A 17772-nucleotide genomic window follows, 5' to 3' on the forward strand; every position below is an offset into this window, starting at 1 on the left:
TTGTTATTCGAACAGCACCCCCTGTGTGGCAACGGGGAGGAAGTGGACCCCATCTGAAGCCGTTCATAGTGCTAAGTCTGCTCTTCATTTCCGGAATGTGGTTGGCCAAGTCCAACATTGGAGAGCCGGGCTCGGGCTCGTCCAAAAGCTCCTCAATGGCACAAGGCAACATCAGTGCAGAAGAGACGGCTCGTGGTGGAGGAGGTGAGAAGACGGGAGGAGGCAGAGCGACGCGCCAAGGCCGTATCAATGGCCAACCAAGGCCAATAGACTAACTGGGAGAGACTGGAAAAGAGGAAACTCTTTCCCAACCTGTCTAAGTCCTTCCGCAGAGTCCTGCACTACATGCCCCTCCACCTATTTTTGTATAATTCTTCTAAACTCCAGTGAGTACAGGCCCAATGCCGTCAGACAGTCATCAGATGTTAACCCCCTCATTCCTGGGATCATTCTTGTACACCTCCTCAGGACCCTCGCCAGGGCCCGACTATGTTGCCCTTACAAACAAAGATGTGTTAATCTCAAACAAAGAACAAGAGAAGGCAAACTGGAGGAACAGCATTTTATATTCCATTTGGGTAACTAACCTAATCTCCTCCCCCCCCCCCCCCCCCCCCCCCCCCCCTTCCCTATGCCCCACTTAACTTGCACCTATTTCTCCCCTCCCCCTCCCTTTCCACTTACATTCCTTTCTCAGGCTTTACAATTTGCAACTCTTCTATCCTCTCACACCTTTTGGCTTTTCATCTCTGGCCTATGTCCAACCATCTAGCTATTAAAAAAAATCCACCTATCAAGCTACATATTACCCTGCCCCTCCACTTTTTCAGATTTCTTTCGCCCCCCCCCCCTCTACCCCCTCCCACCCCCCCCCACCCCACCATAATCAGTCTGAAGAAGGGTTCAGACCCGAAACATCACCTATCCATGTGGATGCTGGCTGACCCGCTGAGATACTACTGCATATTGTGTCATTTTTCTAAACCAGCAGCTGGATTTCCTTGTTTCTACAAGATATAGCCAGTCAGATGTACTGCTGTGAATTATCTTGATATAAGCAAAGAGAAGTACTCCTATCTGTCACGTATTTGTGAATAGGTGTAGTTAAAAATAACAGGGAGTAAGAATTGCAACTGATGTGTCAGAGATACCAGTTGAAATCCTACTTACAGTGAATTTAAATTCAGATTAATTAAATAACCTGGATTTTTTTTAAAAATAACACCAGGAATAATGACCATGATGAACCAGGATGTCAACAAGTGCACCCATGGTACTAAATGCTGTACTAATGTAGTCTTGCCTATATGCGAGTCTAGAACCACACTTAATTGCTCATTGAATTCAATGACAGCTCAGTATTGTGTTCCTAACAGCCGTGTCCCGCTGAGTTACTCCAGCTTTTTGTGTATCTTCAATTTCAGAGTTAAATAAAAAACACAGAGTGCTGGAGGAACTCAGCGGGCTAGGCGGCATCTGTGGAGGGAATGGATTAGGAGTAGTTTCGGTCCAGAGTACACCAGTCATTGAAAGTAGGCATGCAGGTGCAGCAGGCAGTGAAGAAAGCGAATGGTATGTTAGCATTCATAGCAAAAGGATTTGAGTATAGGAGCAGGGAGGTTCTACTGCAGTTGTACAGGGTCTTGGTGAGACCACACCTGGAGTATTGCGTACAGTTTTGGTCTCCAAATCTGAGGAAAGACATTCTTGCCATAGAGGGAGTACAGAGAAGGTTCACCAGACTGATTCCTGGGATGTCAGGACTTTCATATGAAGAAAGACTGGATAGACTCGGCTTGTACTCGCTAGAATTTAGAAGATTGATGGGGGATCTTACAAAATTCTTAAGGGGTTGGACAGGCTAGATGCAGGAAGATAGTTCCCGATGTTGGGAAGTCCAGGACAAGGGGTCACAGTTTAAGGATAAGGGGGAAGTCTTTTAGGACCGAGATGAGAAAAACATTTTTCACGCAGAATCTCTGGCGCTCTCTGCCACAGAAGGTAGTTGAGGCCAGTTCATTGGCTATATTTAAGAGGGAGTTAGATGTGGCCCTTGTGGCTAAAGGGATCAGGGGGTATGGAGAGATGGCAGGTACAGGATACTGAGTTGGATGATCAACCATGATCATATTGAATGGCGGTGCAGGCTCGAAGGGCCGAATGGCCTACTCCTGCACCTATTTTCTATGTTTCTATGTAAGCACCTTGGGAAATCAACGCTTACAAAAATAATCCGCTCTATGATCTTTGTCGCAGTCTAAAAGTTTTGATGAGGGAGACAAGGTAGCTGAGTAGTAACAGGGGCAGCACAGTGACGCAGCTTGTAGAGTCGCTGCCTCATAGTACCCGACGTCCGGGTTCGATTGGGACCTCGGTTGCTGTGTGGAGTTTGCACGTTCTCCCCATGATTGCGTGGATTTCCTCCAGGTGCTGCGGTTTCCTCCCACATCTTAAAGTCATGCAGGTTTGTAGGTTAATTGGTCTCTGTAAATTGCCCCTAGTGTGCAGGGAATGGATGCAAAGTGGGATAACATAGAATTAGTGTGAATGGAAGGTCAATGTTCAGCATGGACTCGGTGAGCCAACGGGCCTGTTTGCATGTTGTAGCTTTAAAAGTAAAACTAAAGTACAGTAAGTACAGATCATTCCTTTTTTCTTTGAGCCAGTAGCAATTTAGCGGTAGTCAGTGGAGTGGTATGTCTTCCTGTGAAATGTTGGGGACTGGGGTGAAGTGAGGTATCACTGACATGTACATTTACAGCAGGCATGTGCCATCAGGGTGGGCAAGGTAGGCACTGCCTACCCTGATTAAAATTATAAAATGGTAATTACTAAATATAAATAGTAAAGGCATGGGAGAATTATGCCTATCTAAGAGATCGATCTCTTAGGTAGGCATAATTCTCCGTGCCTTTCATCTGCGGCACTTGCAACAAGCGAAGGTCTGTGCAGCCCATGTGCCGTCAGTGCTGCTTCAAGCCGTCAATGACATGCGGGGCTGAAGGCAGCTGAAGTTCTGCCTCTGCAGTACTGCGCATGCGCAGTGCAAGTTTCTTGGTGGGTTTTTCAAATATGGATTGCCATTATCTGAAGAGTATCTTAGGAAACATAGAGAGAAGAATGTGGTAAGTACATTTCTTGGTACTATATGATTTTAAATACCGTATTTCCTGGGGTGGGGGGTGGGTCGGGGGGGGAAAGAGTTCCTTTCACAGCATTTGGGGAGTCTGGCCCGGGGTAAAGTTGCGGGGAGGGCAGGAGCGTTGTGAAGGAGGGGATCTGGATCATGCCAGTAACCCACTTGCGACGCTCCTTGCACGGAGGCCGGGGGAGGGGGGGAGAAGTAGCTCTGGTGGCCGGATCAGCAGGTCCAGGAACAGCATCTTCCCTGCGGCTGTTACACTACTCAACACTGTACCTCGGTGATTAATAATAATAATAATAAATTTTATTTGTTGGGCGCCTTTCAAACATCTCAAGGACACCTTACATAGATTAACAGGAATATAAACATATAATCAGAGTAAAATAAATAATAAAGACATCACAGAGACACAAACTAAAAACAGAATTCAGTCCAAAAACAGAAAATCAAGAACACAATGTGAAGAGAGAGCAGCGGCAGCCAAAGCGCGCCAGCGTCCACTCTCCCTTCACGGCAGCCATCTTGGACAAAGACTAACAGGATTACGTAGAGACAGAAAATCATCCCCCCACAATGGATACCACTGTGGGGGAAGGCACAATGTCAAGTCCCCAACCCCAAGTTCACCCCAAAGTCAGGCCTGCCACCGCAGTTGCCTCTACGGAGGCCCGATGTTCCTGGCCGTTCTCACCGGGTGGTCTTGCCCCGGCGTCGGGAGAGTCCTCTCAGCGGCTGGGCCACCTGGAACGGCCGCTTCCAAGCTGTAGACCGCGGCTTCCGAAGCCGACAAGGCCACGCCGGTTTGGAGCTCCCAGGCTCCCGATGTTGAAATCGGCGCCGCCCGCTCCGCTCCACAGACCCGCAGCCCGGAGGTGTTGAACACGGCGGTCTCAGCTCACCATTCTATGTTCATATTCTATGTTCGCTCTTCTAGGCTACAATGTGGTGGCTCCGCGTCCGGAGCGCCGCAGCAGCGGTGAGTGAGTTGCTGGCATTATCCCCGACCCCCTCCTTCTCAACGCTCCTGCCCTCCCCACAACTTTACCCTTGGCACAGACTCTCCACACGCTGTGAAAGGAACTCTCCCCCCAATTGGTCCCTTGAACAAATGTTGTCATTCAATTACAGGTGGATGACAACTGATACAACTTTTCCCTGTACTCCTGTTTTCCCACCATCTCGCCACCTGCCATCACCCTTCACCACCCCCCCCCCCCCCCTCTTTTCTCTTTTACGGAGAGAACAATCTGCGCATGCGCGGTTTAAGTTTATTTTTTTAAAGCCGACTGACTGCCTACCTTGAGTAATTACTCACAGCACGTGCCTGATTTACAGGCAGTGTGTCCAACTGCAGCTCCTCTCACACCGCCACCTGCTCTCATTTTGAGAAGTGAAATTGACCCAAAACTTGGAAGTGTGGTCAACAATGAAGAGTAACAGTTCAGAAAACACACATAGGGTGAAAATTTATGCAGAAATGTACGGGATTAAACATCTTGTTAGGGAAAGAGAAGAGAGATAATATATGGCAATGGTTTCATTTTTGCTGAGTTTGCAAAAACAGAGAGTGATCTGGGAGTGTTTGTGCAAAATCTTTGGGGGTCATTGCCTAAGTTAACAAAGCAGTTAATAAACCAACAAGCAGTTAAGATTTGGAATGCATTGCTCATGGAAGTATGTTTAATAGAATCCTTTGAAATGGAATCGGTCACAACCTTATAGGGAAAGCATTTGCAGGGTTAAGTTGAGAGGGAGAGAGATGGGGGTTGCAATGTTCCTCTGCCAAGCAGCCTGAGTAGATGGGCTGAAAAGTCTGTGTAAGCTGTACCATTTGATAATTCCATGATAGGGATAACATTCATCATCTTGCTAGCTTTTGAATTGATTTCAGTTGCCAAAGTAGTTTAGAGATACAGTTTAGAGATACAGCATGGCAACAGGCCTTTAGGCCCACTGAGTCCAAGCCGACCAGAGATCCCCGCACACTAACACTATCCTACACGCACTAGGGACAATTTTTTACACATACACCAAGCCAATTAACCTACAACTTGTACGTCTTTAGAGTGTTCAAGGAAACCGAAAATCTTGGAGAAAACCCACACGGTCACGGGGAGAACGTATAAACTCTGTATAGACAGCTAACGTAGTCGGGATCAAACCCGGATCTCTGGTGCTGCAAGCGCTGTAAGCAGCAACTCTACCACTGCGCCACCATGATGCCCGTTTGATAAATTGTGATCTATTTTTACCTGACCACATTTCCCTTCAAGTCTGCAATGAAAAATGATAATCACATGGAATTCAATAAAGTCCCTTTGATTCTGTATAATGGAGACAGTCACAGTGGACATTAACCCAGATACAAGGCTTTAACCTGCTTACTGATCTTTATCGGGTTTAGAAATTCAAGGAATGTCCTGTGCAGACACAAGTGGAAAGTGCTCAGCGATTTTAGGCCCCAACACTTTGTACAAGCTACAGAATCTATATCTATCTATCTATCTATCTTCTATATTACTAAAAGTCTGGTCTTGACCGCTTTTGGCTCACTGTGCTGCGTTTTCCGAGAGAACGCCGCAACCTACAGCCGCCATTTTTGGCCACCTCGCTCAGAGCCCCCCTCCGCCTTCCGGGACCAGAGGATTTTTCCCATCGATAAAAAATCTGAGATATATTAATGTTTTTTTTAAATTAGCCATTCTCTCTGCTACCCCTGCTGGAGGGAGGGGGAGGGAATATAAAACCAGGAAGTGGAGTGCCTCACTCAGTCTCTCCAAGATGGAGGAAGCCAGAGGGTCACGTCTCTCTGAGCTCTGAATAACACTGAACACATGTCTACTCAACTTTGAGTACCCTTAATGTGGTTTGAAAATGAAAATATGGTTGGTTTGAAGTAAAAATGCACTGCAAATGGTTGTTTGGGTTGAAGTAAAAATGCACTTCAAATGGTTGTTTGGGTTGAAGTAAAAATGCACTGCAAATGGTTGTTTGGGTTGAAGTGAAAATGCACTGCAAATGGTTGTTTGGGCGGGTTTTGGGTTGAAGTGAAAAGGCACTGCAAAGGGTTGTTTGTCTAAACTGGACAACTTCCTGTTTGCACTATATTGATTTTAGGTAAAACGCTACCACTTACGGCTGTGATTTTTGCCGATCTTACTCAGTCCCCTCCCCCCCCCCCCCCCCCCCCCCCCCCCCCCGCTGATCAGGTGCAGAGGATTCTTCCCATCCATGAAAAATAAAAGTGTTCTTAGTGTTTAAAAAATGTTGAGAATCTATCTCCTGTCAATCACGCCATGAAGGCCACACCTTTTCCGGTGGAAGGGGGAAGGATTATAAAACCGGGAAGTGTGGATGTATCTCAGTCTCTGCCTGATGGGGGAGGGAGAGGTCACAACTCTGTCTGAGCTATGAATCAACTGAACACACTGAATGTCTACTGAACTGTGAGTGTGGTTTTATGGTGGTTTCACCTTGCTTGAAATGGTATGAAACTGCATTTGAATGTGGTGGCCTTGCACCCTGCATGAAATGGTATGAAACTGCATTTGAATATGGTGTCGTTGCACCCTGCATGAAATGGTATGAAACTGCATTTGAATTTGGTGGCCTTGCACCCTCCTTGAATGGTATGAAACTGCACTTGAATTTTGTTGCCTTGCACTCTGCTCGAAGAGGTAAGAAACTGCACTTGAATTTGGTGGCCTTGCACCCTGCTTGAAATGGTAGTAAAATGGATTTGAATTTGGTGGCCTTGCACTCTGCTTGAAATGGAATTTCAAGGAATAGCCGTGAGTCAACTGCGAGCCCACCAGCCGTGATTGAGCTGCCAGCACATCAGGCTTGGGGGACTGAGCTGCCATCCCAAGAATCCATTTGGCCCACAATGTCCATAGTAGCCCTCTGGAGACCATTAATCCCTGCATCCAACAACACCCATACCAGCTCTCCAGAAAGCCCCCCCCCCCCCCCCCCCACTGGCCACTAATATTGGAAATTGGTGGAGGTGAAATATTGCGTCGGGGGACCAGCCCTCCCGTGTGAGCATGGGACCCAACGGGTCCCCTTAGTCTAGTATACTATTAAAAGTCTCAACTTGTTTGTCGCTGTGATCCCAGGAGCTACGCCAAAACGGTACACAATAGGACAAAAATTTTGCAGAATTTTACTCAGCTTTTCCCCGTGGTCGGTTGTATCAAGTTTCTTCACATTTGATGTTATATTTCACATTATTGATATTTCAAGGTTAAAAAAAAGCCAACTTTTACAAGATTTTTGCTGTTAAAATCCTTCCTACCAGCTTCCAACAAACTTCGATACAAAGTTGAAATACAGGAACACTCTGTGCTTCCGCCAACGTTTCACCTGAATGGGATATCACAGTCCTCCACCTGACATTTGCAACAATGTTGCCATCATACAACACTTAATCCAGCTTCTGGCAGGACAGGAGGGGGAGGGTGAATTGGTATTGCAATTGGGGAAGTGCAATTGGAATTTTTTTTAAGTCCAGTGCTGGGGAGGCAGGGGAGTGCTGGAATCTTACATTCGGCAGCGGGTTGTGTTAGGGGACCATGCCTCCCATGGGGGCTATGGGTTAGTAGTGCAATATTGCGGGGATCTAAGTAGTTTTTAAAGTCCAATGCTGGGGGAGGCAGGTGAGGGCTGGAATCTTACATTCGGCAGCGGGTTGCGTTGGGGGACCAGGCCACCCGTGTGACAGGGACCCAAAAGTCTCGTCTTGTTTCTATGCGTGTGTGTGTGTGTCTGTCTGTGTGATCGTATCTACGCCAAAACGGTACACGATAGCGCTAACATTTTTGCCCAACCTTGCTCGGCTTTTTCCCCGTCGTCATCCTTGTCACGTTTCCTGCAGATTTGATGTTATATTTCACAAGTTATTGATATTTAAAGGTTTAAAAAGGCCAACATTAAAAAGATTTTTACTGTTTTTATGACGTCACAATGGGATCCCGTTCAATGTCACAATGACGTCACAATGGGATCCCAAATCTCATTTACATTAAAAATCGCAAATTTTAAAAAAAACTCAGTTTTAATCAAATTCTTCTGTTTTCATTAACAGCTAACATTGTGTTTAGATTATTTTAAAGAAAAGACGCGATATTCATCGAGAATTTCATTAAAAATTTTAAAAAACGTGATTTTCATTGTGGGGAGCTGGTATAGGGAGGAGGTTTTATTTTTAAAAAATTGTGATTTTCATTATGTGGGGGGGGGGGGGGGGATAGGGGGGAGGTGAGGAATGGGGGAGCAGGGGGGATAGAGGGAAAGGAGGGGAGAGGGAGGGGAAAGTTGGGGAGGTGAGGAGGGATAGTGGGGGAGGAGAGGGAATAGAGGGAGAGAAGGGGGAGTGGGGGAGGTAGGGAGTGGGGGATAGAGGGGGAGGTGAGGAGAGTGCGGGAGTGGGAGAGGGGAGAGGTGAGGAGTGGGGGGGGGGGTAGGGAGATAGAGGGAGGAGAGTGGGGTAGGGAGGGGAGAGGGGTTATGGAGGGAGGGAGTGACTGATGGTAGGGGAGAGGAGAGGGAGGGAGAGGTGAGTGAGGGAGTGGGGAGGGGAGGAGGAGAGGGGAAAGAAGATGTGGGTGAAGAGGGGGTGTGAGTGCTGGGGGATGAGGGGGAATGGAGGAGGATAGGGGTAGGAAGAGGGATGGCGAGGCTAAATTGGGGGAGGGTTGCCGTGCCTTGTGTCACAACGGGGATCCCTGGCTTCTCAACGGGAACCCCTCAGCTACGCTTGTGCAGTTGGGGGCTATGGATCAGTGGTGGAATATTGCCTTGGGGATGGGTCCGCACCTGGTCTGTCTTGAAGCTGTCGTGGCACTGTAATTTCCTGAAAAGGATTATTAAAGGTATAATCTAATCTAATCTAATCTAGTCTAGTTATAAAATGCAACCTAAATTATTTCATGTTAAACCTAACATTAAGAGCTCTCCTCACAATAATGAGAATAAGTTCAATTAGGACACGGTGCTATGTGCTGATGAGGCAAAGAATAGTAGGATTGTGCAGTTGAATATATGGCTAACGAGCTGGTGCAGGGAGGAGGGATTCAGATAAAGGGGCGCTAGGCTCAGTTCCAGGGCAGATGGGGCCTGTACAAGAGGTATGAGTTGTATCTGAATTGGTGGGGAACCAATATCCTTGTAGGGAGATTCGCTGGTACTACTCGGGAAGGTTAAACTAGAGTGAATGGGGTTGGAACTGGCGCAGCAGGTTAAAAGAAGGAAGAATTGATCACCAGTACGTTTCAATGGAAGGACAGGTTAACAAACACAGTGAAACTGATGGGCTGAATTGTGTTTATTTCAATGCTTGGAGTATTATGTGCAATGTACTGAAATTGAGCAGAGCGTGAAAAGGGGCACGGAATTATGACATGAATCAAACAAAATGGCACTGGAAACATGGTGAATCTTGTGTACTGTCTCAGTGTTATCTAAGTATGATTGTGCCTATCTACAGTCAGATTTTTACTGAAATGTAGGCATAAAAGGAATTTCACTGTACCTAGGTATACATAGCAATAAAGCACCACTGGACTAAGTGGGACACGTTGGGTCCCAGTCACACGGGAGGCCTGGAGAGAGTTCGGAGAAAAGATGGGGGAAGAACCATGGGGGAGAGGGGGGTATCACGGGGAGGGGGGCAGGAGCCAGCGAGGGAGACCAGAGGGGTTGGGGCTGGAGCCGGCGATGCGATGGGGACTCCCAGCGGGCGCTAGTCGCTGGTCATTCTGCTCCGCCAGGATCAGTCTCATTTCCATTTGCCGACATCGGCATTATCTCCGACTCCGTGCCGCGGTGGGCTAGGCTGGGCCGCTTCTGGTCCCTCCGAAATTGTGTCCGGTTGGAGACCTCCGCCGATCATCCAGAGCGTTCCTCAGCACCAGTAAAGACGCGATGGTGCAGGAAGAGGCGGACGGGAGATGAGTGACAGGAGAAGAAACTAATCCGCGTGGCGCTGACTGGCAAGAGAAGAGATTGATCTGCGGCTGCGCGGTTTTTAAGATTTTTAAACATCGCTAACTTTTACATTATGCCACCGATCTGAACTAAACTTGTTGCACTCGCAGCACAGGAGAATGGTGAGTGAGCTGGCAAAAAATCGTAGCGCTATCGCGTATCAATTCTGCGCAAATAGAAAGACCATGCAAACTTGAAGATAACAAGATCAGAATTTTAGTTGTGTATAAATTAAATATTTGAACAGGTTAATATTGTGGCTAATATGGAAACTTGTTTGTGAGAGGGATAGGACTGGCAGCTCAATATTCTAGATGTTTCAGATGTGATAGAGAGGGAGGTAAAGGAGCGGGAGGAGTTATATTACTAATCACAATGGGGTCCAGAGAGGACATACTGACGGGTTCATCCACTGAGGTAATATAGGTATAGCTGAAAAATAAGGAAGGTGCAATCACTCCAATGGAATTATACTGCAGACCTCCTAATAGCTAGTGGAAGATTGAAGAACATTACTAAAAGATCTTGAAGCATCACACTTGTCATAGTGTGTGACTTTCACTTCCCCAAAGTTGACTGAAAACACCAACATTGGAGAAATTGACTTATTTAGTGCAAAAGGCTTTTACGGGGCAGGATTTGTTAGGTGTATCAAAGAGGGTTTCTTGAAACAGTATCTGGTCGCCAAATTCGAGGAGGGGCAATGCTGGACCTTGTGTTGGGAAACAACATGGTGACTGGTGTTTCAGTGGAAGAATATTTGGGAACAGTGATCACAACCCCATAAGTTATGAAGTCTGAAGAAGGGTTTCGGCCCGAAACGTTGCCTTTTTCCTTCGCTCCAGATGCTGCTGCACCCGCTGAGTTTCTCCAGCTTTTTTGTGTACCTCCCATAAGTTATATGATAGTCATAAATAAGGGTGACTCAGGACCTTGGTGAAAGATTCTATATTGGGGTTAGGCAGAATGCTGCAATATTTGGCAGGGTAGGATTTACTTGAATTTAGACAAGAATTAGATGATTAGGGACAGTCAGCATGGCTTTGCCTCTGGCAAATCATGTGAGTTGTTTTGAGAAGGTGATAGATGATTGTAGGGCAATGAATGTGGGCAATATGGATTTTAGTAAGGCAATTGAGAATGTCCCTCATGGTAGGTTGATCCAGAACATTAAGATGCATTGGATCCACAGTGACTTGGTAGTTTTAATTTAGAACAGGCTTACCCATAGATGAGATAGGGTAGTGATGCAATGATGTTATTCTGGCTGGAGGTCTGTAACCAGTGTATTATGCAAGGATATGTGCTAAAACTGCTATTGTTTGAGATATATATAAATGACTTGGACGTAAAGGTAAATTGATTTATGAGGGTTTGTACGCAAGTTTACAGACCACACCAAAATTGGAGGAGTTGCGGACAGTGGTGAGGTTGTCAAAGGATACAGTGCGATGTAAATCACGTACAGATATGGGTAGTGAAATGGTTGATGGAGTTCAATACAAGCAAGTGTGAGGTGTTACACTGTGGGGGGTTGAATGTAAGGGGAAAGTACACAGTTAATGGCCAGATCCTTAACAGCATTGATGTACATGGGGAACATGTGGTCCAAATCCACAGCTCCCTGAACATGGCAATGAAAGTAGATGAAGAGGGCATAAAGAGGGCTTATGTATGCTGGCCTTCATGGGTTGGGGCAGAGTATAGAGCTTAGAGTCAGGAAGTAATGTTGCAGCTTAATACATTTTTTATTAGGCCACATTTGGAATATTATGTACAGTTTTGGACGCCAACAGTACCTCAAGGTGCAAACAAAATTATTTCAAAGTGAGCTTGGAGGCCAAGGTAAGATGACATCAGTTTATTCCTTACATTGGTGTCATAGCAGCACTGTAGCTGATGCCACTCCTTCACAGCACCAGCACACCAGGTTCAATCCTGACTTCCAATGCTATCTGTGCAGAGTTTGCACAGTGTCCCTGTAACTTCATGTGTTCTCCTGGGATTTCTGGTTTCTTCCCACATCCCAGAGTTGTGCCGGGTGGTGGGTAAGTTAACTCACCTCTAGTGTAGGTGGGCAGCAATGGAGTTCGGGAGGAGTCGATAGGCATATGAGAAAGACTAAGTTACAGAGAAATAAGCGGGGGACTGGACTGATTGATGCCAGCTTTCAGAAGAAGGGTCTGAAGATGGGTCTCGATCCGAAACATCGCTCATTCCTTCTCTCCGGAGATGCGGCCTGACCCGCTGAGTTATTCCAGCATTTTGTGTCTACCTTTGATTTAAACCAGCATCTACAGTTCTTTCCTACACATTAAATTGATAGGTCAAATGAACTCCTCCTATATCATTTGGAGGATGTCTGTCATCGACGCCATATTTGGAGCAGTTTTGGACCCCATGTCTGAGGAAGGATGTGCTGGCATTGGAGAGGGTCCAGAGGAGGTTTACAAGAATGATCCCAGGGATGATTGGGTTAACATATGATGAATGTTTAACTACACTAGGCCTGTACTCGCTGGAGTTTAGACGGTTGAGGAGAGACCTCATTGAAACTTACCGAATAGTGAAAGGCCTGGTTAGAGTGGATGTGGAGAGGATGTTTCCACGAGTGGGAGAGTCTAGGACCAGAGGTCATAGCCTCAGTATGAAAGGACATATAACCATATAATAACCATATAACAATTACAGCACGGAAACAGGCCATCTCGACCCTTCTAGTCCGTGCCGAACACGTATTCTCCCCTAGTCCCATATACCTGCGCTCAGACCATAACCTTCCATTCCTTTCCCGTCCATATAACTATCCAATTTATTTTTAAATGATAAAAACGAACCTGCCTCCACCACCTTCACTGGAAGCTCATTCCACACAGCCACCACTCTCTGAGTAAAGAGGTTCCCCCTCATGTTACCCCTAAACTTCTGTCCCTTAATTCTCGTCATGTCCACTTGTTTGAATCTTCCCTACTCTCAGTGGGAAAAGCTTATCCACATCAACTCTGTCTATCCCTCTCATCATTTTAAAGACCTCTATCAAGTCCCCCCTTAACCTTCTGCGCTCCAAAGAATAAAGCCCTAACTTGTTCAACCTTTCTCTGCAACTTAGTTGCTGAAACCCAGGCAACATTCTAGTAAATCTCCTCTGTACTCTCTCTATTTTGTTGACATCCTTCCTATAATTAGGCGACCAAAATTGTACACCATACTCCAGAATTGGCCTCACCAATGCCTTGTACAATTTTAACATTACATCCCAACTTCTATACTCAATGCTCTGATTTATAAAGGTCAGCACACCAAAAGCTTTCTTTACCACCCTATCTACATGAGATTCCACTTTCAGGGAACTGTGCACAGTTATTCCCAGATCCCTCTGTTCACCTGCATTCTTCAATTCCCTACCATTTACCATGAACGTCCTATTTTGATTTGTCCTGCCAAGATGTAGCACCTCACAATTATCAGCATTAAACTCCATCTGCCATCTTTCAGCCCACTCTTCCAACTGGCATAAATCTCTCTGTAGACTTTGAAAATCTACTTCATTATCCACAACCCCACCTATCTTAGTATCATCTGCATACTTACTAATCCAATTTACCACGCCATCGTCCAGATCATTGATGTACATGACAAACAACAGTGGACCCAACACAGATCCCTGTGGCACCCCACTAGTCACTGGCCTCCAACCTGACAAACAACCATCCACCATTACTCTCTGGCATCTCCCATTCAGCCACTGTTGAATCCATCTTGCTACTCCACCATTAATACCCAACCATTGAACCTTCTTAACCAACCTTCCATGAGGAACCTTGTCAAAGGCCTTACTGAAGTCCATATATACAACATCCACTGCTTTACCCTCAACAATTTCCCGAGTAACCTCTTCAAAAAATTCAAGAAGATTAGTCAAACATGACCTTCCAGGCACAAATCCATGTTGACTGTTCCTAATCAGACCCTGTTTATCCAGATGCTTATATATATTATCTCTAAGTATCCTTTCCATTAATTTGCCCACCACTGACGTCAAACTAACAGGTCTATAATTGCTAGGTTTACTCTTAGACCCCTTTTTAAACAATGGAACAACATGCGCAGTACGCCAATCCTCCGGTACTATTCCCGTTTCTAATGACATTTGAAATATTTCTGTCATAGCCCCTGCTATTTCTACACTAACTTCCCTCAATGTCCTAGGGAATATCCTGTCCGGACCTGGAGACTTATCCACTTTTATATTTCTCAAAAGTGTCAGTACTTCCTCTTCTTTGAATCTCATAGTTTCCATAGCTACTCTACTTGTTTCCCTTACCTCACATAATTCAATATCCTTCTCCTTGGTGAATACCGAAGAAAAGAAATTGTTCAATATCTCCCCCATCTCTTTTTGCTCTGCAGATAGCTGTCCACTCTGACTCTCTAATGGACCAATTTTATCCCTCGTTATCCTTTTGCTATTAATATAGCTGTAGAAACCCTTTGGATTTACTTTCACCTTACTTGCCAAAGCAACCTCATATCTTCTTTTAGCTTTTCTAATTTCTTTCTTAAGATTCTTTTTACATTCTTTATACCCCTCAAGCATCTCATTTACTCCAAGCTGCCTATAATTATTGTAGATATCTCTCTTTTTCCGAACCAAGTGTCCAATTTTTCTTGAAAAACGTACATTTAGAAAGGAGATGAGGAGGTATTTCTAAGGCAGAGGGTGACGAATCTGTGGAATTCATTGCCATCAAAGGCTGTAGAGGCCATGTCAATAGTTATTTTTAAGGTGGAGATTGATAGATTCTTGATTAGTAAGGGTGTCGGGGGTTATCGGGAGAAGGCAAGAGAATGGGGTTGTGAGAGAAAGATAGATCAGCCATGATTAAATGGTGGAGTGGACTTGATGGGCCGAATGGTCCATTCCTGCTCCCTCAACTTATATTAAATGCTCTATGAACTTTGAGTTACTCATTGTATATTTGTTGGTGGATACACAAGGGATTGCAGATACTGGATTACGAAGAAAAATACAAAGTACTACAGGAGCTCAGCAAGTCACACAGCACACATGGATGGAAAGGGATGGTCGAGGCTTCAAGTCAAGACCCTGCATCAGGATGAAGAGTGTCAAATGAGGACAGGCGGTAAAAAGCGATGAGAGGGAGGGATGAGACAGAGGCTGGAGGGTGATAAATAGCACCATTGAGGTGTGAGATAATGGTTAGATGGAGCCATAGGGGACGGCGAGGAGGGAGGTTTGAGGCAGAGGCCAGAGAACGACAGGTGGAACAAAATAAGTGAGGGATGATGGGTAGCTAGAACCAAGCGTGAGGCGCGGAAAGGAGAAGAAACCCAGGTGAATAGGTGTGTGGGTAGATGCCTCTACAGTTGCTGCTCGGCCTGCTGTACCTTCAGCAGTTTGTATGTTTGGTTGTTGAAACAATGAGCAGTCAAATTGCCATAAAGTCAATAGACAATAGACAATAGGTGCAGGAGTAGGCCATTTAGCCCTTCGAGCCAGCGCCGCCATTCAATGTGATCATGGCTGATCATCCCCAATCAGTACCCCGTTCCTGCCTTCTCCCCATATCCCTTGACTCCGCTATTTTTAAGAGCCTTATCTGGCTCTCTCTTGAAAGCATCCAGAGAACCTGCCTCCACCTGAGGCAGAGAATTCCACAGACTCACCACTCTCTGTGAGGAAAAAGTGTTTCCTCGTCTCCGTTCTAAATGGCTTACTCCTTATTCTTAAACTGTGGCCCCTGGTTCTGGACTTCCCCAACATCAGGAACATGTTTCCTGCCTCTAGCGTGTCCAAGTCACTGATTGCAGTCATGTTATTCATCAATCTACTCTGAGCATCATTGAAGCAATGACATCGCTGTCACTGTGTTGTTTGTGCAAATTGCTGGAAGCAAATTGGCTACAATGTAGCAGGGAATATATGTACTTCAGAAGTACCCCTGTAAAATGCTTTAGGATATCCCAATAAATGCTCGATGTTCCTTTTTGTTTTGTAATTGTGTACTAGGAAGCTGATGTAAAACGGGCAATAAAGATCATCTCGGACCCCTCCCATCCAGCAAACCACCTTTTCCAGTCTCCCTTCAGGGAGGCGCCTCAGGTCACTTGCCACAAAATCCACCCGTTTTAAAAGCAGCTTCTTCCCCTCAGCAATAAGAACACTCAATTCCCTCCAATGACAGACAACACTAAGGACTCTTGATGTATATAGTGTCTTGTCTATGGTCTTTGTCTGTTCTTTTGCACTATGTTCTGTTGGTGAGATTTGTGATTTGTGATGTGGTATGGATGCACTTTATTACTATGATCTGTGTTGTTATATGTGTTAATGTGACTAAAGCAGTGTACCATCATGTACCGAACCCAAATACCACCAACCCTGGTTGCGTGGCAAATAAAGATTCTATCTATCTATCTATGTAAGACATTGAAATATGAAAGGATTCTGGACAGAATGGAGAGAAACTTGAACAATTGTGCAAATCACCTTGTATGTACCTGAAACAACAGAAAATTACATGGAAACGCCCTGAAGTGTTTCCACTGAAAGCCATTGTTGTTAAATACTTGGAGCAAAAAACTTAGATCATTTACAGTAAGGCACCAAAGACCATTTGTACTTAGCCATCAAGTACAAATGGACTCTCTCTCGAGCGATACAATCAATTCTATTCACTCATTTTATGCCCGAAGCCAGGGATTCCCAACCTTTTTCGTCCCGTTTACCCCTGGCAGCTTTAATAGCACATAACAATGTTACTTCACTTATTTATGAACAACTAAAGATGAACAGATACCAGAACCAAACAGTCAGTCAATAAGAATAGATATGTACAAATCCAGAATCAACAAATTTACCCCCTGGGTAGGCGAAATTTACCCCAGACTGGGAACCCTTGCCCTAAGCCCCTTGTTCTCCCAAATGCCTATCTAATTTATTACAGATTGTCTCTATTTCACCTGCATCACAGATCTTTGGCAGTCACTGGAAATATAGACTTTCCCCAGTTTCATTCAGTATGAGTTTCACCGTACCTTAATTGGTACACGTGACAATAAACTGACCTTTGAACTTTTGCTTCTTGTAAAACTTTAAACCTGTGCCTCCACTTATTGTCCAATGAACTGCTGGGACAGCTGCTCTCTGTAAACCTTATTTGAGTCTGTGAATCATGTTTACTTTGACCAGAGCCCAGTCAATCCCCGTGTCTGCAAGGAGATGAAACCCAACATCTCTAGTCATTCTAGTTAGACTAGTTCTCTATTCTGTATGCTAATTAAATTCCTCGTATGTTGCAAAACATACTTAAGCTAATAAAGTATTATTATGATAATGATTATGATTGACCTTGCAGCTGACAATGGAAAAACAGGATGAACTGACTGCGAGGTCTAGAGCAAGTGTCAAATGTTCTTGTTCAGGCCACTGTGATGCTACATTGCCATACTCTACCTCCTGTGGATCCCGTATCTGATGATTCCTTCTATAGATGACTTATTTTTTTCATAATGTTGTTTGCATTTACTTCAGAGATTGATAGTGTTCTAGTTTTGCATGATGATATTATTGCAATTTCTATGACTTTATTTAACAAAAAGACAATAGACAATAGGGA

The 17772-nt window shown here is 45.1% G+C and overlaps 1 protein-coding gene across 2 annotated transcripts in view; it reads right to left on the reverse strand.

Annotated features, from left to right (window-relative positions):
* LOC116967273 (cytosolic purine 5'-nucleotidase-like) overlaps positions 1 to 17772 on the reverse strand; it is a 188029-nt gene that overhangs the window by 118643 nt on the left and 51614 nt on the right. The window lies entirely within an intron of this gene.

The sequence above is a fragment of the Amblyraja radiata genome, chromosome 39 (genome assembly GCF_010909765.2).
Source record: "Amblyraja radiata isolate CabotCenter1 chromosome 39, sAmbRad1.1.pri, whole genome shotgun sequence".
NCBI classification, from domain to species: Eukaryota; Metazoa; Chordata; class Chondrichthyes; order Rajiformes; family Rajidae; genus Amblyraja; species Amblyraja radiata.